Below are 22,354 nucleotides of genomic sequence, written 5' to 3'. Positions count from 1 at the left end.
ATTGAATAGGAGATTTACAATATATGGTTGGAGTTTGAGGGGCAAGCCATGGCTGAAGGTAAAAATATAAAGGCAAATATTAGAAGTGATAATTGAAGCTATAATTGTGAAATAATTTTTACTAATTAATCAAAATAATTACCTGTCTTTTTACCAGTGTTTAAAAAAAATGATAGTTACATTTTAAGATCTATGATACTACCATTTAGGTACCATATTTTCAGAGTGACAAACAACAGATTGGGGTATATCCTGGAAACTGACAACCAGGAAATGTGAACTGGATCGCATGAGGAAAAAAGAGTCATAGAATGAATGTAGTGTCTATTCTGGAGAAGATGTAAAGGTACGTTTTGGGCTGTTATGTGGAAGAGGGGGTAGATTTATTCTGCATGATCCAGGGAACAAAAGGATGAAAAAAAAGTGTGTTTTCAATAATAACTTCTTTAACGAATCATGAACTCCTCCTCTTCACCAGTCACGTTCTAGAAGGGTTGAGATGATCACCTCTTAATATACTGGAGAGAGGAGACTCACTTTGTGGATAGGAGAACTGAGTGATTTACAAGATCTCTGTAAACTCTACAATATGATTAGGCTGGCTTTTGGGCTTATTGCATGGAATGAAGTGAGGGAGAGAGTATTCCTAAAGTAACTAAACAAGTTTTTGAAAAAGATAAGAAGAGGATAAAGGAAAAAAGATATTCATTTTCAGTTGAGACACAGTGACTGGAGTGGTTTCATTGAGCCAAGAGAGGTCAATGAAATGAGGTGCAGAGAGTCATAGTCTGTTCATGAACGACTTCAGAAAGGAACAAAAGGAGGCAGGGAAGAGGCATTTCTCGTAAGATTGACTTGGTGGTGACTTTAGCCCAGGTTGGTTGTTGTCAAGTGACAGGGTAAATGGGAGTTAGGTAAGGCTACTTTTTGCTGTTTTTTGCATGAAGCTAGGAAAAGGGAAATGAATCCAGCTGAATTTCATGATAGCTTACCGCTGTTCCTAATTTGGTGACTACCTGTGGTAGAGGTAGCATAACAGGGTAAAGAACTCCCCACCTGTTTATTCAGTAACCACCAAAATGCCAAATATTACATTCTAGGTGCCCTCTGTGTGTGTGTGTGTGTGTGTGTGTATTTATAGAGATACATACATACATATATACTCATACACATATATTTATATGTGTATACATGTACACACATTTGCCCATTTCTGTCTGTGTGTGTATATGTGTGTGTGTGTATTTATAGAGATACATACATACATATATACTCATACACATATATTTATATGTGTATACATGTACACACATTTGCCCATTTCTGTCTGTGTGTGTATGTGTGTGTGTGTGTGTGTGTGTGTGTGTGTGTACATCAGCCTATTTAATCCCAATATCGATTTTGAGAGGAGGATATTGCCTGCATTTTACAGATTAGGAACTAAAGCTCTCTAATGTAGTCATTTGCTCAGATTCTCATAAGCTAGTAAGTAGATACTGATAGTATCCAGATGTTGGCCAGCCTAATTAAAAAACAGCATGTTCTTCTAAGAAAATTGGATATCTAGATTGTGATATCTGGTTTAAAATCCTGAATTTGCCTCTGCGTATTGTGCAACCTTGGGCAAGTCATTCTAACTGCATCTCATATCCTTCTCTGTGAAATGATGAAAAGGCCCTTGTCCTGCCTTTGGGTTCCTATGGAAGAGAGATGAGAGTTTCCAAACCTGGAGACTGTGAGGGGTTTTAAACAAGGGAGAGATCTGATCAAATTTATATTTCACATAGATCCGCTAGATAGTGTGGAAAATGTAGTTGAGGGAGACTAATATATTCCCAGAGAGCCTGTGAGAAGTAATGTTCTTTTTTTTTTTTTTTTTTTTGTTTTTTTTGCGGTACGCGGGTCTCTCACTGTCGGGGCCTCTCCCGTTGCGGAGCACAGGCTCCGGACGCGCAGGCTCAGCGGCCATGGCTCATGGGCCCAGCTGCTTCGCGGCATGTGGGATCTTCCCGGACTGGGGCACGAACCCGTGTCCCCTGCATCGGCAGGCGGACTCTCAACCACTGCGCCACCAGGGAAACCCAGAAGTAATTTTCTTGATGATAAATGGTTTACTCTCCTAGTGTAGTGGTATAAAAGATATAGAATAGAGGACACACTTAAAAAATACTTAGTACAGTGTTTCTTCACTATTTTTTCATTATCATCCCCCCCACCCCCAGGAGACTAGGAGATTTTTAGACATTTTACCCTAACTGACTCCCTGCTCAGTGAAATGTTAATACCACAGGTATTTATGTACGATATGTATATCTGTGTTTTATATAGAAAATATTTTTTACCCCTTTTATTAGGTAGGTGGAGCAAGAAAGAGAGAGGAGAGAGAGAGAGAGAGAGAGAGATCTATTTATTTAGAGAAATTGGCTCACAGGATTGTGGAGGCTGGCAAATCTGGAATTCGTAGGGCAGGCCTGCAGGCTGCAAGTCTCTGTTGCAGTTTTGAGGCAGAATTCCTTCCTTCTTCAGGCTTTGCTCTTAAAGCCTTCAACCGATTGCATGAGGCCTATGCAGTATGGAAGGTAACCTGTTTTACTTAAAGTCAACTTATTATAAATGTTAATCATTTAAAAATACCTTCATAGCAACATCTAGACTAATATTTGACCAAATGATTGGGTACCATAGCCTAGCTAAGTTGACACATAAATTTAACCATCACTCCCCCTCTCCCCAAGAACCAATTTTCACTCCCCTGGGGTGATATCATCCCTGCTGAGAATGCATGATTTAGGAGGTAAGATAGCAGGATGTACTGTGTATTAGATTAATTTATTGATTGAATATATGAGGCAAGGGATAGAGAGACACTAGAGATGATTTCCAGATTTTTAACTTGAGCATCTGAGCACATGATGGTGCCATTCACTGAGACAGGAGAAGCAAAAAAAAAAAAAAACTAGATTTGATGTGGAATATAATGAGATTTATATACAACCATGTGTGCATTTACATTGATATTTTAGCATGTTCATTCATAAGCCTAACTACTTATACCTGGAATTGAATAAAATTTATTAGAAAATCTTTTGAAAAGATAAAATGCTTTATATATAAAGTCGGTGATAGTGTGATTTACTCACTTTTAGCATTCAGGTCTGAAAGACCTTCTGGAAATATTTGGTATCATTTTCTTGCTTATATTTCTACTACTTGGATACATGCAATAGAATATATCTGCTGAGAACAAAAGTGTTAATTATGTGACAGACATTTAGTGCCATCCTTATATTTGTCTTACTAACAAATATACACATACACTTAATCAGTGTCTGCCTTCTATCTGTATTACTTTTTATTTTGCCTTCCTTCCCAACTAAGTTGTGGGCTCATGAAGGAAAGGAATAGTGGCAATTGAATCAACAAATATTTAGAGTCTAAAATCATCTTATTTGTCTCCAAAGAACCCAGATGAGTGCCTTGCATGTAATAGGTAGTAAATAAATGTCAAATCTTCAATGAAGTGAAGGTTGTAATACAGTTAAGTATAAGTTCATCTACAAGTACTACAAATCATTGCTTCTTATCAAATCACTTTTCACAGATTTAGGAAGCACTGGGGATTATTTCCATAACACAACATAGATTTTATATTTCATTCAAGAAAGAATGGGAACAGCTCACTGATCTGCCTGTAAGTTAGAGGGTCATATAGTCTGTTGGTGCTAAAGTCTGTTCTTCATAACTTAAAGCTATTTTGTTTTGTAGAGACAAATTTTCTAAGCTGATAATCTATAAGTCTTTAAAAACCCTTTGGTTGTAAAGTCTGACATTTTTCAATGTGATAGCCTCATTATGTATGGAGTCTATATTGAATTTTTAGGAATTCCACAAAGTAATGTCAGCCTCATGTAAAAGATTTACTACTCCAACACTTGATATTGGGAAAATAGAAGCAGGGTGCATGTTTTGTAATAATAGTAAGAACCTTAAACAGTGGACTGGAGGCAAATTCGGGATTAATTGTTGTCATAGGCCAGTTTCCCCAGAAAAGAGTCTCAAAAACTCTGAGATTTGTATGCAAGAGTTTATTAGGGAATGCTCTAGGAACTATACCTGGGAGGGGTGAGAGACCCAGAATTAGGCAAAGGGAGTTGAACCGAGATCCAGTTGTAACAGAGGCCTTGGCTGATCCTACGGGGAGCTTTGATCCTGGAATGGTTCTTCAGAGTTGTTCTCACTGAAGCAAGGTTTCCTGAGTATTTGTACCACCACATCAACTAGTAATTGGACGCAAGTTGCCTAGGGGTGGGGAAATACTTTTAGTCAAGGTAGCTTCCTGGAGAGAGGGGCTCAGCTGTGACCCTTAGCAGCGAGCGCTCCTATCAGCTGGGGGAATGAGGGTGTTGATCCTGAATTGAGAATGGTATACATTGGTGCTTACTACAGATCCTTAAGCTAAGATTTTGTTTAGTTATCATTGTTTTAGTACCTTAGTTCTCCATTTAGACTTTTCACTTGTTGAATGCCTAGATACTTTGATGAAAATACCTATTGAGTTAATTAATCTATGTATAAGTGAATTTCATGATGTGCTTTTCCAGTTCCATCTCTGCTCCCACTCCTTCTGGCAGAGTCATTAAAAAAATTTAAACATTGTATACCGCTGTAGATCTGTTATTAGGGTCTTTATTTTTCTTTGATATTGATTACTCAGATCAGAAGCCACAACTTAGTTGTGATGAGAATATTAACTCTTTCCAACTTCTGGCTTCAAGTGTTTCAGAGGCAGGTCCATGTAGAAGCCCTTTTACTTTGGCATATTTGCCTCTTCAGATAACTTAGTAGCATATAACTTTGAAAGCACTCATTTCTATTGCCATATTAGATCTCTATGAAGTAATAGTTAAGATCATGGATTTCCATATAAAAATGCATAATTTAAAAGTCTTTTATTGCCCCTAACAAGCTGTAAGACTTTGGGTAATAACTTACCTTCTCTGAGTCTCAGTTTTCCTATAGGTCTGTAATATTACTTATCTCAAAGAAATAAAATATTTAACACAGTATTTAGGACATAATAGGCTTTCAATAAAAGGTGCCTGTTATTATTGTTATCTTCTCAACAACCCTGTGTAGTGAGTAAGGTGGGAACCAGTAGCCCCAATTTGCAGATGCATCTTTAAAGGTAGAAAATGCTATTTAAATACGAAATGTTTTCATGTACTTTTATAGCTGGAATACGGTAATCAAACACTAATTAAACTTAACTTGCTCTCTACATTTTTCAGTTGTTGCATTGATGTAGAATTTCATCCATAAGTGACAAACTTTACCTTTCTCCATGGCATGAAAGAGCCTCATCCTATTTTCTAAATTACTCAGAGAGCATTATAACAACAGAGTCTGAACTCTTTAATTTTAGATAACTAAATTGAAAAAGGCACAATTTCAGGTTTTATCAGTACAATAATGGGAAAACCCTACCTACTTACTATATTGTAACCTCCAAAGTGACCCCTCTTTTTACAAGTTATGCTCATCTTCAATCATCTGGTTGTATTAACCTCATATCCTGCAGCTGAGTCATCTAAGCACTGGATGGGGAAAATTTCTAGAGTCACGTGATATGTTAGGAGCAAAGTGACTGAGGTACTGGAGCACTTACCTGAGGAAGAGATTATAAAATGAAATGAATTGAAATGATAGAGAGAAAAACTGTTGGGAAAATTAATGGGGTCAATGCCTAGTTATTTTATGCTTTATAGTTTCTGACATTTTTATCTACTAAAACAAAAAAGAGAAAAATACAACACAGAAAATGTGAGATAACTTACTGATAGTATTTATAGCTCACAATTGTTTAGAATTTGACCAACAGGATTCATATTAGTGAGATTGGAAATTATATATGTGTTCCTAAGAAGGACAAAAAGTAAAATATTTACATCCTAATCAATAGCTTTTCCTTTGGGAGGAAATATTAAATTTCCGCAGCTTTTACTGCCTTTCTCTTTCGAGGCTTGACTGACATGTCACCCTTCAAACTATACGACACTTGCCTCCTGAGATATATGTCCTCAGAAGCTGCGCATTTGTTGCTAGGGTCAACAGTTAAGTTGCTAATTTTGTATTTGCAGCTAATCAGATCAAGTAATTTGTGAGGAAAACACAGAGCAAAAGAATTCATATCATGTATATGTAGTCTTGAAAATATTTGTAGAAAAAGGATGCCATTACAGAAGGAGAAGAGTCACAACGAGCCAGACAGAAATTTCAGTTAAAAAAGCACAGGCAAGAAAAGCAAAATAGACAAATAGAAAGTAGCTTCTATGTAGCAAAGGAAACAATCAACAGAGTGGAAAAAAAAACCTACAGAAAGTATTTGTAAGCCATGTATTTGATAATGGGTTATATCCAAAATATGTAAGGAATTCCTAAAACTCAATAGCAAAAAACCAAATAACCTGATTGAAAATGGGCAAAGGACTCAAACAGACCTTTGTCCAAAGAAGACATACAAATGTCCAACAAGTACCGTAAAAATATCATGAATGAGTGTTGACTTTAATAAAATGCACTTTCTGCATCTATTGAGATGATCATATGATTTCTTTTTCTCTTAGAGTAACAATTATTGTTTTATGTAGCCAATATTCATTTAGATTTACCCACATACTTTTTAAAAAATATAGTAGTGTGTATGTGGTAATCCAAAACTCTTAATTTATCTGTCCCCCTGGCCCCCACCCCTGCTATCCCCTTTGGTAACCATATATTTGTTTTCTAGGTCTGTGAGTCTGTTTCTGTTTTGCAAATAAGTTCATTTGTATCATTTTTTTTAGATTTCACATGTAAGTGATATCATATGATATTTGTCTTTGTCTGATGTAATTCACTTAGTATGTTAATCTCTAGATCAATCTATGTTGCTGCAAATGGCATTATTTCATGCTTTTTTATGGCTGAGTAGTATTCCATTGTGTATACATACCACATCTTCTTTAGGCATTCATCTGTGAATGGTCGTTTAGGTTGCTTCCATGTCTTAGCTACTGTATATAGTGCTGCTATAAACACTGGGGTGCATGTATCTTTTAGAATTAGAGTTTTGTCCAGATATATGCCCAGGAGTGGAATTGCAGGAGCATATGGTAACTCTATTTCTAGTTTTTTAAGGAGCCTCCATACTGTTTTCCATAGTGGCTGTACCAATTTACATTCCCACCAACAGTGTAGGAGGGTTCCCTTTTCTCCACACCCTCTCCAGCATTTATTATTTGTAGATTTTTTAATGATGGCCATTCTGACTGGCATGAGGTGATACCTCATGGTATATAGTTTTGGTTTGCATTTCTCTAATAATTAGTGATGTTGAACAGCTTTTCATGTGCCTGTTGGCCATCTATATGTCTTCTTTGGAGAAATGTTTATTTGGGTCTTTTGCCTAGTTTTTGATTTTCTGTTGTTGCTGTTGTTGTTACTGAGTTGTATGAGCTATTTGTTTATTTTGGAAGTCAAGCCTTTGTTGGTCACATCGTTTGCAATTATTTTCTCCCATCTGTAGGTTGTCTTTTCATTTTGTTTATGGTTTCCATTGCTGTGCAAAAGCTTATAAGTTTGATTAGGTCCCATTTGTTTATTTTTGCTTTTATTTCTGTTGCCTTGGGAGACTGACCTAAGAAAACATTGGTACGATTTATGTCAGAGAACTTTTTGCCTATATTCTCTTTTAGAAGTTTTATGGTTATTTTTATTTAAGTCTTTAAGCCATTTTGAGTTTATTTTTGTGTATGGTGTGAGGGTGTATTCTAACTTCATTGATTTACATGCAGCTGTCCAGCGTTCTCAAAACCACTTGCTGAAGAGACTGTCTTTTCTCCATTGTATATTCTTGCCTCCTTTGTTGAAGATTAATTGATCGTAGGTGTATGGTCTACTTCTGGGCTCTCTATTCTGTTCATTTGAGCCATATGTATGGTTTTATGCCAGTACCATGGCGTTTTGATTACTGTAGTTTATAGTATTGTCTGAAGTCTGGGTGGGTTTCATAGATCTAGTACTCTGGAGAAATTCTCTATCTTTTCATGTTTTAAAACTAACTTTTAAATAAACTTCCTATTGATGTACAACATATACACGGAAAAGTACCTATATCTTAGGAGTACCATTTATTTTCTGAAATATATCAACCATGGTTATTTCAAGGGCCATTTTAATAACTCTAATATCTGGATGAACTGTGGGTCTGTTCTGTTTTCTACTTTTTCTTTTATTCTTGTTTCTTGGCAGGATATGAAGTTTTGTATTGAATGACAGCTATTATATATGAAAAATTATAGATAATCTGAATGACATCATCTTCCCTTAGGTTTTACTTTTACTTCTAACGTACAGATAGATTAGGGGCCTATCACTTCAGTCCAATTATGGGCTGGGCTGAATTGAGGACAAAGTTTTAGTTTTTATGAGGGTAGTCTATTTTCAGTTTGCCTCTATCCCTATTCCTAACCTTAACCCGAACCCTAGCCTTAACCCTGTGATGTTTATCAGTGCATTCCCTCATTGGTGAGCCTTGAAGCCCAATTTTGTCTCCCCAGCATTGTGTGATTGTTAAAAGTTCTGCTTAGCTTCTCAGAGCCTTCACTCTTCTCACCTGCTTAGTCTCAGTTGCTGCTCTGCTGAGGCATTGCCTTGAGAGAAAAAAATATCACATAGGGCTGACCTTATTTCTTTGCACTTTCTTTTACTGCAGAATCTTCTATCCTCAAGTCCTAGCTTTCTTTTCAACCCTAAACTCCAATTTTTCTTAAGACTGCCAAACACTTTACTCAGCCGATGTTTTCTGCTCAGCTTTCTGTTTAGCTCCTCAGCCTCCTGGTTACAAATAGGAAAATGCTTTGAGGAGAAAAGAAGTGTTGAGCCCACCTCAATGAGTTTTCTTCTCTCAGGGCTTCTGGCCCCCCAAGTCCTGGCTGCCCTGGTGGCTCTTTGAAGACTTGAAACTGTTTTGATAATCCAGACTCTTGAGTTTTTCTCAGTAGAAGGTCTGGAATGTTATAAACTAGTCCATCATAGTCAAAATGGAAGTTCTATCTCCCTCTGTCTCTCCAATTTAAAAAGTACATAATTAAAAATAAAATTTATAATGAAGAAAATTTTTCTTCTAGAGGTGCTAAGTTTAAGGGTCTGTATTTGACAAAAGAACATGAGAGTGTGATTTGTCCAAAGTCATTCATTCATGTAATTTATGACAAAAATATTGTTAGAATCCAGTCCATTGTTCTTTGCTCTTCTAATTACTCAGATGTCAAATTTAACTTGTTTTGCTTTTAATACAGTTAAGGTCTTCAAATATGTATCAGTTGTTAGGGAGATAAATGAATTTCTCCTTTTATTAGCTAATTGATCCATATTTTTGTGACTCTCTCTCAGTTTTACTAAGTAATATATATTTTTCTACTCATTATCTTTTCCCCTACCTACATCTGCCAGTTCTTAAAAGATTGGTAAGGATAAAGTTTACATTATTTACCAACCTGTATCTTCACCCCGCTGAATCGTCTACCCTGTGAGGTAACAGGACAGGCATAATTATGCTTTTCTGATGAATGAGCCAAATTAGTCTCAGAGAGGTGACACAGTTTTTCCAAATTAGAGCCTGTACTACAATCTGCACCTCTTGCTTGAGTGTCTTTTTCCCCTACTACTAAAGCAGATGGCAACTCATCAAGCCTTATGCAAATCTTGGAATGACAGGATTGAAAGGCATCTCAGTTATAATTTAGTCTAATTCTGTCAATTTACAAAGAAAAACCTGAGGCCATACAGGTGAAGTGGCTTCCTCAGAGTCACATGGCTAGGAGATCACTGCATTGGTACTATATCTCATGCCCGATTCATTCCCTTATTTTTTGATAGGAAGAAAGCCAAGCAAGAACAGACAGGACAATGTAGAGAAAAATTTTAAAAGCACAATGTAGTGGAATCAATAGGGCCGAACAGAAGGTAATTTAGAGTCATAAGTAAATTGATTCAGGAAGGGCTTTACTTAGATACAAGAGAGTGATTCTGAACTCCGAAGATGACTAAACACAGGACCACACAATGAAGTAAGGTTGTTGGATTTCCATTTACCTGACAGGTCACAGGCAGCTAGAGCAAGTGTATTTCTGAGGACCCTTCCAGTGTTGCAATTTATTAGATCTCACAAATTAATAATATAATGGGAAAGCTTATGAATTTTTTTCTTTTTTTAAAAATTTCTCACAGCAACACAAAGTAATGATTCAAAGGTGTGCTTCTTGGTAAGGAATTTGCATACTAGTAAATAAATGTTATTCATTCTAGTTTTTAAATCAGTCATTATACTGCCAAACCATTTTAACAACTGTTAAGTAATTGTAAGTAAATCAAAACATTCACCAGTGTATCTTATAAATTTATTAGCAAACTTCATTTTTTGCTTATTTGGTTAAAATGAACAAATATGTTCCACATTTTTTAAAGTGTATAAAAAGTATGTCTCTTCACATAGGCCTATATTCCTTTTTAAAATTATTTGTTTTGTCAGTTAATATTCAATTTCTTTGTGAGTATTAAGTTTCAAATAAAGAGATTACCATGATTTCAAAAACAACCATTTTTGGTTAGTGAGATTCATTGTTATATTACAGAATGTAATTTTCATATTCAGAAATAAACTATGAACTCCCAAGAAAAGTGTTTGTTCATTTTTCCGTTCATTCCCATGCTCATCTGATTTTCGTCACTTAGGAACCTTCATTATACTTCCTTGGCCTTTGTAATGACATTTTCAACATTATGGAACATTTTCTTTGCTTTTTTTGCATATTGATTTTCAGTCCTGGAGCAAACATGCTCAATCTTTTCTTCTTGATCCCAGAGAGCAATTTTCTAACCATTCTTTATAAAATTTCTTCTGCTGAGAAGTATTTCTTTCTAGCTGTTGCAGCATTAATTATTTATAATTTTAAATGTATTGCTTATTAACCATTTTGATTGATCTGATATAGCACAAAAGCTACTGAGTTCCCAAAGGATACTCAAAAAGCATGAGTTACCAGATGGTTTTATGGACTGGTAACACTTCTTGGGTGTCTATTAGGTGCTAACTCTATCTTGGGTACTTTCACATACAATATAGTATATCCTTTACTGTTACCGTAAGCTCTGAGGAAGATATGATTAGCTCCATTTTAAACATTAGAAAATGGAGGTTTAGAATGACTAGCTAAGTTTATGTAGGTAGTAAATTTGGGGATTAGAATTTGAACCCATGTCTAATTCCTCAGCCGTACCTTTCTGTATTCCTTGCTATAGCAAGAGCAGAGTGCTGTGTCTATTTTGTTAATTACCGCATTCCTAGTACTTAGCACAGTGTTTGGCACATAGTTAAACCTGCATACAATTTGTAAGATGAGTGAATTGGATTAATTAATGGATAATTTATTACACTTTATATTAAGGGGGAATTTACATGGTGTATGTATCTACAACTTTGGGTAATTTGATAAGTTGTTAAGCAGTTTCATTGGGAAGGCTAATGGCATACTTTTTTGCAGAGTTAGAAATAGGCATCTCTGGTTTTGCTGCAAAAATGTATTTCTGGGCTTCCCTGGTGGCGCAGTGGTTGAGAGTCCGCCTGCCGATGCAGGGGACGCGGGTTCATGCCCCGGTCCGGGAAGATCCCACATGAGGCGGAGCGGCTGGGCCCGTGAGCCATGGCCGCTGAGCCTGCGCGTCCAGAGCCTGTGCTCAGCAACGGGAAAGGCTACAACAGTGAGAGGCCCGCGTACCGCAAAAAAAAAAAAACAAAACAATTTCTTCTAGTAGAGTTAAGTCAATATTGCTGGACCAAAACTGGTAACAAAATAATGATTATCATTGCGTTCTAACATCCAGTTAAAGTTCTAAGGTATGACTGAAGGTCCAGAAACAGCCCTCATTTACGTGCAAAATGTGGAAATAATAGGAACTTAATGCATTTGCCTTGTTTAAGAATCATGACAATTGCTTCAGAGTTGACTTTGAAATCTCCTATTGTTCTTCATGGTGCACTGGTGCTTGGCTATCTCACTTAATCATTGTGGCATTAATGATGCCACTAATGGCTTGAGGCTTTAACTGGGTACTTGGGCTCGGCTATATAAGTAAAAGGGAAACCTATTAAGCCTTGCAGTAATGCTAATGCTGAACAAAAAAAGGCCAAATGCCCAACTTTATCCCAAGTTTACTGGGACAAATAGAAAAAGCATGAGTCAGTTTTAGACAAGATTGAAATCCAGGTGGAACTTGAGTGATGATCAGGTTTTGACATAAAAATGTATTAGGGACATAACAAATCACATTATTTCATATGTCTGTTGTTTGTTAAACATCTTTCATTGCTTCTTGTGCTTTCTCTGAGAGGAGAGTTCACAAAACACATTTCTTACAAATAGTGATGCCATATTGAACAAAACTTCACCCACCTCCTTCAGGGAAAGTTTGAAATCTTTGGTGAAAGGAGTGGATTGAGAAGGCTTTGGAAATGCCATCTTCTTGCTTCTTGTTCCTCTCTCTCTGTAATTTTGGTAGTGAAACGTAGAGCTGGGTTAACATTCTCTCGGGAGGTACCTTTAACTCTGGAAAATTTGAGGGTGTAGGTAAGGCCTAAAGAAAGGAAAGACAAGGACTTGTTCTTTATGTCCTAGTACTGTTTTCTGCTTTAGAAAAAGAGGAGTCTAGATGTTTTCTTCTGTGTGATCTAGCCTCAGTGGCTAGAGTATGAGGGCAGACAGGGATTTAAGATAGAGTTCTATTAGGAATATTTTTAAACATGCTTTTTAATTCCTTCTTTGTTCTCAGTAGACTTCTTGAACTTTTTTACCCTCAGTATTTGTATACTCTGTGTGTATGTGGTATGTGTGTGTGATGACATAGTAGGTTTGTTCTCTTTTCCTGAGAAGGATGGAATTGCTGAAAGATCCTCTTTATTTGCCAAATTTTAAGCATTATGGGCACTAATAATTTGGAAAGACTGAACACCTAGCTAAGGTGAGGAGAGGCCCCTAACAATTCCCCATGGGTAGAGGTTCCCACCATAGGTATACAGGTTCACAGTAGGTGAATTATAAGAAAGGTAATTAGGGTGATTAGATACCTGCAGTATATTGGATATTAGTCAGTTAATGATTTTTTTTTTGCCTTGTTATAATCCTTGGTTTAACTATAATCCTTTGATATAACTAGGTTTATTCTAATTATATTTCCCCCACCTTTTTTTTTTTTTTCTCTTAAGTTACAAACTTTACTTCTCTTTAGATACTTTAAAGTCTTTGTAGATACTGTTTAAACTCTGGGTACTTGCTGGGATGGCAATAATTTTTATTTGTGAATAGTAGCTCACTATCCTGCTTATATCATCTGACACTCCATGTCATGAGAAAGTACTGGTAGCACTTCTACAACCAATCATGTATCACAACCAAACATTTTAGATAATTTTGACAATTACCACATGTTTATTGAGAACCTCATGGCAGATAGTGAGTAGAGACCTGAGATGCTGCTAAACATCCTACAACGCGCTGCCCCCCTCCACCCCACACAACAGAAAATTAAAACATCGGTAGTGCTCAGGTTGAGAAATTTTGATCTAATGGTACAGCAAATACTTATGGCCAGTCTTCCATATTGCAGACATAGTGCTGGATGCTAGAGATAGTGTAATCAATGCAGTAGATATATCTCTGCCCGCATGGAAATACAGCTTATTTTGGAATATATGCATTAAACAAACAATGCTGTTAAAATATGCTAATTCCTTTTTTAAAGAGGGTTATGAGCTGGCTTCTGAGAGATGATATGAATTGGTGTCAGGGGACTGGCAATAATTTGACTCACCATACGATGGATGCTGCAAATCCTGAATCCCTAAATCTGTTAGCCTTCTATGTGTGCTCAGTCCTCAACAACTAGTGTTACAGAGGATTGAAAGGGGGTAAAATACATGGATTTCTTCTTTAAGATTGTTACAATATATTCATAGGGAAAGATCAATGTACACAAAATACTTAAGTATAGTTAATATATATAGCTAACCACTGTATGTATGCTCATCATTGTAGTATAGGGTAATGGAATTTTAATCCTAATCATAGTAGCTTAACTTCTTTATTTAATTTTACTGGGTAAGGGGAAGATCTTTAGGTATTAGGTATTATAAAAGTAACAACAGAGAGAATGACAAAACATTCATTTCTCCATGTTCTTCTTAGATTGTTATTTGTGTTTATGCATTTATACCTAATTCTAATTTTAATATACAAGTAATTTTTATCCTGATTTTCTCCCATAAAAGTCTGGTTTCCATTTTGTTGGGGTTTTCACCTTTATCGCTTTTAAAGGATCCATAAAATTCCACTGTATAGATGGACCTTAACTTACATAAAACTTTTTCTCTATTGATAGATATCTATAACCTCTTTATATTTACAGATGACAAAACTGAAACCCAGAAATGTGAAATGGCTTAACTAAATAATTACCAAGGAACACAGATAGGTGTCTAATGGTTTTTTAAAAACACAGATAAGTGTCTAATGGTTTTTTAAAAAGTTGATGTATAATTAATATAGAAAAGTCTAAAGGTCATTTTTCACATTTCTGTAGGATCCGCAGAATAGAAAAGACAATGTGTGATTGCATATTCCCAAGGCATCTTTAAGTCTCTCTCTGGTCAACCTCATATTAAGTATAGCAGTAGAATCCATGATAGTAAGTGATATTTTCTTCTCCATCCTTTCTTTAATTTGGTGGAATTTCCTGGGTACTTTCCTGGGTACTTGCATATGGAATATACCCATTTTTGAGGAATTTAGGCTTGTGGTTTGGCATGTTGTAAGAAAGATTAATATTGTAGAGGATGATTAAGAGGAGAAGGACTGCTAGTTTTCTCATTAATATTCGTTAATCTTGGAATCTAGTCATTTTTAGTCTGACAGTTTTACAATAGGTGCTTTTACATTGAAAAAGCAAAAACTAATTGCTTTGTGTTATGTACTGAAGGTCAGAAAAAGGTATTGCTTTATAAGTGAGGAAACACTACGGAAGCTGAGAAAACTATCATCAGTCTTTAGTAAGATAAATTAGTAGATTACTAGCAAGGCAACTTTTGCACATTTTACTTAGTATGAATGAAAGCGAAGAGGGACCTCTAAGGCAACAAGAGTAGAATGCTCATGGAGATTATAGCAAATATCTCACTTAGTGGAAACTACGTTTTCACCTACTAATAATCAGAATATCTTTCAGTTAGAGAAGAAATGTCTGTCTGACATTTACTGGTGGTTTTTTGCAAGACTATACTTTGGACATATACTTAAGACATGCAAGTGTTGCCATGAGGCATTGCTGTTTTTTTCATTTAGCTTTTTCTGCCTGATACTATAAGGAGAGGATTTTTCTTTTAAATAATTTCTGTACTGAATTTTGTACTTCCATTTACAAAGCATTTCCACAGAGAGTTATCCCATTTTGTTATTTCAATAACCCTGAGGCATGAGTGACCTTGTTCCCATTTTGCAGATAAGAAAATAGATCCTCAGGGAGATTATGCAATACATTATATTCTAGATCACACAACTGAGAAGTAGCCCAGGTATTCAGTGAGGCTAAATCTTGTCACTCCAAAAGCTGTGAAGTCAGAATTAGAAAGCCTCATCCTGGAAAAGTCGAATTGACCTTTCCTTAGTATAATGACTCTATCTGTAGACCCTTGGATTTGAATTTTTAGAGGAGTCTTCAAAGCAAAATGCCCTGCTTCTGTTTGTTAGCATTTCATTGTACTCGGATTTCAAAATGATTACCATGAGAAGTGTTATGAAAATGATATGTTCATTGTACTGATGAAAAGCCCAAGATACTCAATGAGGAAACGAAGATACTAAGATCCGGGGACAGAGATATAGGGATAACAAGCACTTGGCAAATACAGTCTTAGTGCCATTAGGCACTAAGTGCCATTAGGCACTGTATTTTTTTTTTTTAAAAGAATGATTTATCTGATTGTAAAAATATGGAAATTTAAGATTTAGGGGGACATTATGAAAAAGACAAAAGCAGAAAATAAAAATCACCTACAGTTCTGCCACTGATCATTAACTCTTCCTATATTTTAGTGTCTTGTTTTCTACTGTGTCCTGTGGAAAAGTAAACAAGGAAATATTAAAATAGAACTTCTTATAAAATTTAAACAAACACAAACACAAAGGGCATATTTCTTTACTACAGAGCATCTCAGAGCATTTAGTATGCTAAGATACACTGTGAGTCTCCAAGAGAAGAAGATGACATGTAGGTATTTTGGTAATACTGTATATAAAGGGTGGAGTAGAAAAAGTTAAGAATTTAAAGTGATTTGAATGCAAGTGGGTAGCCCTTAGTCTATATAAAGTTTAGGGAAATCATTTATATTATATGATGGTCAAAAGTAAGCCACCTATACACCATAAAATAATGGCATATTGGGGTCTTTTCTATTAGGCAAGCACCATGCCAGCCTTCTTTAAAATAGTCACCTAGTTTAAACCTCACTCTGTGAAATATTATCTCCATTTCATAGATGATGAAACTGATGCTTGCTGTCAAAATACCCTCCTTGATGGATTATATTAGGCATGGTCTAGCAGATTAATGGAGCAAAACGGTGAAAATATAAAATTCAACAATCAGGGTATGGTGTATTTTCATAATACTTTTCTTTTTCTTCACCAGTCAAGAAAATCTAATCACTTGCCTCATCTGAAAGGTTTATACCCTATTCTCAGATTTCTATTGCTGTGCTCAAATTTATCTAATTGTATTTCTTCTTGTATCAGAATGCAAAATAAAATTGCTGGGATTTAGTACATAAGGAGTGTTGTGTGGCAACGGTCAATATACTGCTAAGCGAACTTCACCTAAAGCCCCTTCCCTGTGGTAGATACACAGTTCTCAGGAGCTAATTTCCTTTTTAACATGGAAGGAATTACGTTGCACTTTTGTAAATTCTCTTCGAGATCCTTTGAAATGAAGCTGTCAAACTTTTAAGACACAGAAAGGGGGTTTATGGGAGCTAGAAGACAGAGGAAGCAAGGGAGCTATGGGAGATAAAGAGTTCTAGGGTGAAAGTCTGGCTCTTCCACCAGACCTGAGCCTCAGGGAAGCCAAACTGTAGGTCTGGTTTTAGACCAAACTTCTGCTATCATTTGCTTCATTTGGGGACATATTTTCCAGTGACATATTGGATCCTTTCTCTGCCAACTAGTGATAATGACATTTAAAATCCTGTCGAGAAGAGCAGACATCTCTAGAGAAGTGGTCCTTTTCTTCCAAAGTGTCTTGCCTTCTGGAATTGTTAAAAAGAGTCATCACATTTCTTCTTCCCTTTTGAAAAATTGAGACTATCCATAGCACCTAAGTTCACGCCTTTTGAACTTTAAAAGTAGGCGTGTGTTTTTGCACTTTTCGTATGTGTTGAAAATTTTGTGTTTTTAATATGTTGTTTTACTTTTCAAATTCAGCTTAATTATTTTCAAGCGGGTGTGATAAAAGATTAAATTGATATGTAGTACAGAAATAATTTTTGTTTGTTTTTGTTTGTTTTTTTGTTGTTGCTTTGGCCTTCCTACAACCCCTATTTTTTTTAATAAAGATATTATAACACAATAATGAAAGTTTAGGAAAATAGAAGATAAGCATCACTTATAGTTTCACTACTATAACAGTAAAGCTATCTTCACTTTTGCATATTCCCATCTGTTGATCTCTGAGGGGAGCCAATAAATGGCATTCCTCTTCTCTGCCTGGGCTTTGAATAAGGCTTTGAATAATTTGAGAAATAAAACAAAAGAGTGGCAAATGAAGCCAAAATATTACCTTTATTACTGATTAAGCACAGGTTGGAACATGGAGCTTATTGTGAGAGCCAGGTGAGTCTCTCACTAAACCTTGCAATTAAGCAGACTCTTTCCTCATGCTACCCCCTCCCCAATTGCAACCAGTAATGGACCATGCCTGATCTCAGCAGTGATGAAGATCATACCCATGGGGAGCAGATGTTCTCTATGGCCCACTTGCTCCCAAGAGGAAGAAGGGTGCAGGTGGGCTACACATGCCTGGCTTATTTTACCAAAACTGACAGGTAAGTCATCCTTCTTCCTCATTTAGGTTGGAGTGAATTAGTAGGCAGAGAAAGGCCAGGACTTATATTGAGTAGGATCCTACCACAGGAGGAAAAATACTGTGTGGGAAAGAAGTTATTTCCCATGTGGTTAAGCTTTAACCATTTTAAGAAAGAATAAAATATTAAAAACATCTTCATGAAAATAGTAGTCTATGATTTTTTTTTTTTTAGCTTTATTTTTTTAGATGTTGGGGGTAGGAGTTTATTAATTGATTAATTTATTTTTGCTGCGTTGGGTCTTCGTTTCTGTGCGAAGGCTTTCTCTAGTTGTGGCAAGCAGGGGCCACTCTTCATCGTGGTGCGCGGGCCTCTCACTACAGCGGCCTCTCTTGTTGCGGAGCACAGGCTCCAGACACGCAGGCTCAGTAGTTGTGGCTCACAGGCCTAGTTGCTCCGCGGCATGTGGAATCCTCCCAGACCAGGGCTCGAACCCGTGTCCCCTGCATTAGCAGGCAGATTCTCAACCACTGCACCACCAGGGAAGCCCAAGTCTATGATTTTTAGATTACGTTTTTAGGAGAGATCTGAGAAAAGGCATTCCTGAATATGGGGCTTTTTTGCTCCTTGGAAAATATTAAGAAATTGCTTTTCTTATGGGTTATACCATTTACCTTGCTGTCAAATTCCTGGTTCTTAAAGAAGAGTTCGAATAGTGTTATTATATTGCCAGTAAACTGGGCTTCAGTGATGATTGTATTAGAGTTGTGATTGTGTCCAGTGTGGCCACTCATGAATAATTAATTAATGAGTATTCTTTTCTAGCACTCTGGAGGTTACAGAAGAAGGTTAAGACAAGAACCCTGACCCCAGGGAGCTTTCAGTTTAATCAGAGGAATAAATATAATGCTTAGGAAACTAGAGCCAATTATAATTGTGAAATTGTGCCATATATACCAGCTAGTCTCAAGACAGTTAACATTTATAAGCACAAAACACTCACAAGAGTGTACATTACCAGGATAACTTGAATCCTCTTAATTTATAAGAAAGGTAAATCATCTATCCTCTACGCAGTTACAGTCTAGAGGAGGAGACACAAAAATTAATAGGCATTTATGATATAATATGATAAGGAATAAGCACAGGGGTTGTAGTAGCACAACATAAGGGGCATCTAACACTTTATTGGGGTGGAAGGGGCAGCTTTGCAGTGGAGATAACATCTAATGGAATTTTGAAATAAAAGAAAAGTAAGAGTTACCCACTTAAACAAGAGGGGTAGGTCAGTGTAACAGCAGTGCATAGAGGTCCAGAGGAGGAGGGGCAGGGGACATTTAGGAACTTGCAGTTCGTTTAGAATAGCTTCTAGTAGCCTGGAATATGGTCAGTATTCATTAAAAATATTTTGAATAAGTAACTGCCTTACCAAACTTTGAATTTAAGATTAAAACATTACATACCAATCAGAATGTATTATTGGTTTGTGAGGACCTGGTAGAAGGAGAAGACAAGATTGGAGCATAGTATTTAGGAGAATTGAATATTCATTTTCACTTTGTATTAAACCAATACTTTATATGCGATTTTTCCATTAAACATAGAGCTTTTAAAATTAGATTTTAAGGGCTTCGCTGGTGGTGCAGTGGTTGAGAGTCCGCCTGACGATGCAGGGGACACAGGTTCGTGCCCCGGTCCGGGAAGATCCCACATGCCGCGGAGCAGCTGGGCCCGTGAGCCATGGCCACTGAGCCTGCGTGTCCAGAGCCTGTGCTCCGCAACAAGAGAGGCCACAACAGTGAGAGGCCCGCGTACCACAAAAAAAAAAAAAAATTAGATTTTAAAAATTATTTTAAAGTATTTCATGAAAAGCAATCCAATTCTTTCTGTTATTTCAAATGCTTGTTTTTTTTTTCATTGATAAGGGATTGTAAAGAATGCTAAGAATTCTTTGTTGCACTAAAAGTCTATGCACTAGAAATTAGAGAACCAAACATCTAAATAACAGCATTTTGTGTGCCGATAGTTCATTATACTTCTAAAGTATTTTATTGTGGACCTTCTGTTCTTACATCTTTACAATGACGTTGACTTTGTGAACTCGATTTAATATACTAATAGATTAAACCAGTGTGCCAATAATTGGTGAAGTTTTCCCATCTATTCTATTAGTCATTTAAACAGTATATATTTATAAAGCACCTACTTTATGGGTGGCATTATATTGGGCACTGTGGGGAATAAAAGTAAGCTCGATATAAAATGTGGTACAAGATTCAAGAAGACATTAGAAGTCTTTTAGTTAGTAATTAGAGTTTTGAACTCTCTCTTGAGTAAATAATGTTAAAGGCCAAAAGAGAGGGGGGGAAAGGAGAGAGAGAGAGGTGCTGGGGAGAGGTGGAGAGAGAGAGAGAGAGAGAGAGAGAGAGAGAGAGAGAGAGAAAGTTATTTATAACAGAATTATGTATAATGTTCTACAATTGTGAATAGCCTAAATGTTCAATAAGAAAGTAATAATTAGGGCTTCCCTGGTGGCGCAGAGGTTGAGAGTCCACCTGCCGATGCAGGGGACACGGGTTCGTGCACCAGTCCGGGAAGATCCCACATGCCACGGAGCGGCTGGGCCCATAAGCCATGGCCACTGAGCCTGCGCGTCCAGAGCCTGTGCTCCGCAACGGGAGAGGCCACAACAGTGAGAGGCCCGCGTACCACAAAAAAAAAAAAAAAAAAAAAGTAGTAATTAAATAAACCAGAGAAATCTGTTAGTGTAAGAATGAAAGTCATTATGTTGTTGCAAAGACTGTAATAAAATAGAAAAAGGCTTATAATGTAATGTCAAGTTTTAAAAAGAGAATATAAAATTATATGTTTTATATGGGTTCCAGTTATTCTTCAAAAAAGTTCTATGTATACAAAACAGAAAGAAAATGTACTAAATATAAAGAGTGGTTACAAAAATATGATTTTGCTTTAGGACCTGATTGGTTATTTTCCTTCTTTGTTTTTCTAAAATGTCTTCAATAAATACCTCATCACAGTATTATTTGACTCCTGCATATTTTTAATTGACTTTAAATCCATCTTTAAAGTATTTAGCAATCTAATTTGGATGATAAAACATTTACATACAGACAGGTAACTAAATATACAGTACATGATAGATTTCTTATGAGCATGGTTGATCCATTTTTATTTACTCCCCATCTTATTAGAAAAATCAGTAACGATAACTATAGTTTACAGGTACCTTATGTGTGCCAACCACGCTTCTTAGAGATTCACATACTTTATTTAGTGTTTTGTCAGTTCCTCTCATATTAGACTAAGTCATTTTTCAGAGACCAAAGCCCTGCTCTTCCACATATAAGCTATGTGACCTTAAGTAGATGAGTACTCTTTTTTTTTTCAACATCTTTATTGGAGTATAATTGCTTTACAATGGTGTGTTAGTTTCTGCTTTACAACAAAGTGAATCAGATGTATGTAAACATATATCCCCACATCTCCTCCGTCTTGCGTCTCCTTCCCACGCTCCCTATCCCACCCGTCTAGGTGGTCACAAAGCACCGAGCTGATTTCCCTGTGCTATGTGGCTGCTTCCCACTAGCTATCTATTTTACATTTGGTACTGTATATATGTCCATGCCACTCTCTCACTTTGTCCCAGCTTACCCTTCGTCCTCCCTGTATCCTCAAGTCCATTCTCTACGTCTGCCTCTTTATTCTTGTCCTGCCCCTAGGTGCTTCACAACCATTTTTTTTTTTATTCCATATATATGTGTTAGCATACGGGATTTGTTTTTCTCTTTCTGACTTACTTCACTCTGTATGACAGATTCTAGGTCCATCCACCTCACTACAGATAGTTCAATTTTGTTTCTTTTTATGGCTGAGTAATATTCCATTGTATATATGTACCACATCTTCTTTATTCCATTCACCTGTCGATGGACACTTAGGTTGCTTCCATGTCCTGGCTATTGTAAATAGAGCTGCAGTGAACATTGTGACTCGTTTTGAATTATGGTTTTCTCAGGGTATATGCCCAGGAGTGGGATTGCTGGGTCGTACGGTAGCTCTATTTTTAGCTTTTTAAGGAAACTCCATACTGTTCTACATAGTGGCTGTATCAATTTACATTCTTACCAACAGTGCAAGATGGTTCCCTTTTCTCCACAGTCTCTCCAGCAT

At 36.5% G+C, this 22,354-nt stretch overlaps 1 protein-coding gene across 1 annotated transcript in view; it reads left to right on the top strand.

Moving 5' to 3' along the window:
* The window catches only part of LOC149748752 (disks large 1 tumor suppressor protein-like), a 588,852-nt gene extending 566,498 nt beyond the window's left edge, over nucleotides 1-22,354 (top strand). Inside the window, exon 4 of the mRNA XM_089914186.1 lies at nucleotides 1-22,354. This exon is cut by the window's left edge and continues 43,064 nt beyond it. The gene's annotated coding sequence lies outside the window, so the exon portion shown is untranslated.

Source organism: Delphinapterus leucas, chromosome 7 (assembly GCF_059928025.1).
Source record: "Delphinapterus leucas isolate spDelLeu-1000000601 "Yukka" chromosome 7, BTC_Dleu_Yukka2, whole genome shotgun sequence".
In the NCBI taxonomy this organism is placed as follows: domain Eukaryota; kingdom Metazoa; phylum Chordata; class Mammalia; order Artiodactyla; family Monodontidae; genus Delphinapterus; species Delphinapterus leucas.
This window is presented reverse-complemented; position numbering and strand designations above follow the sequence as displayed.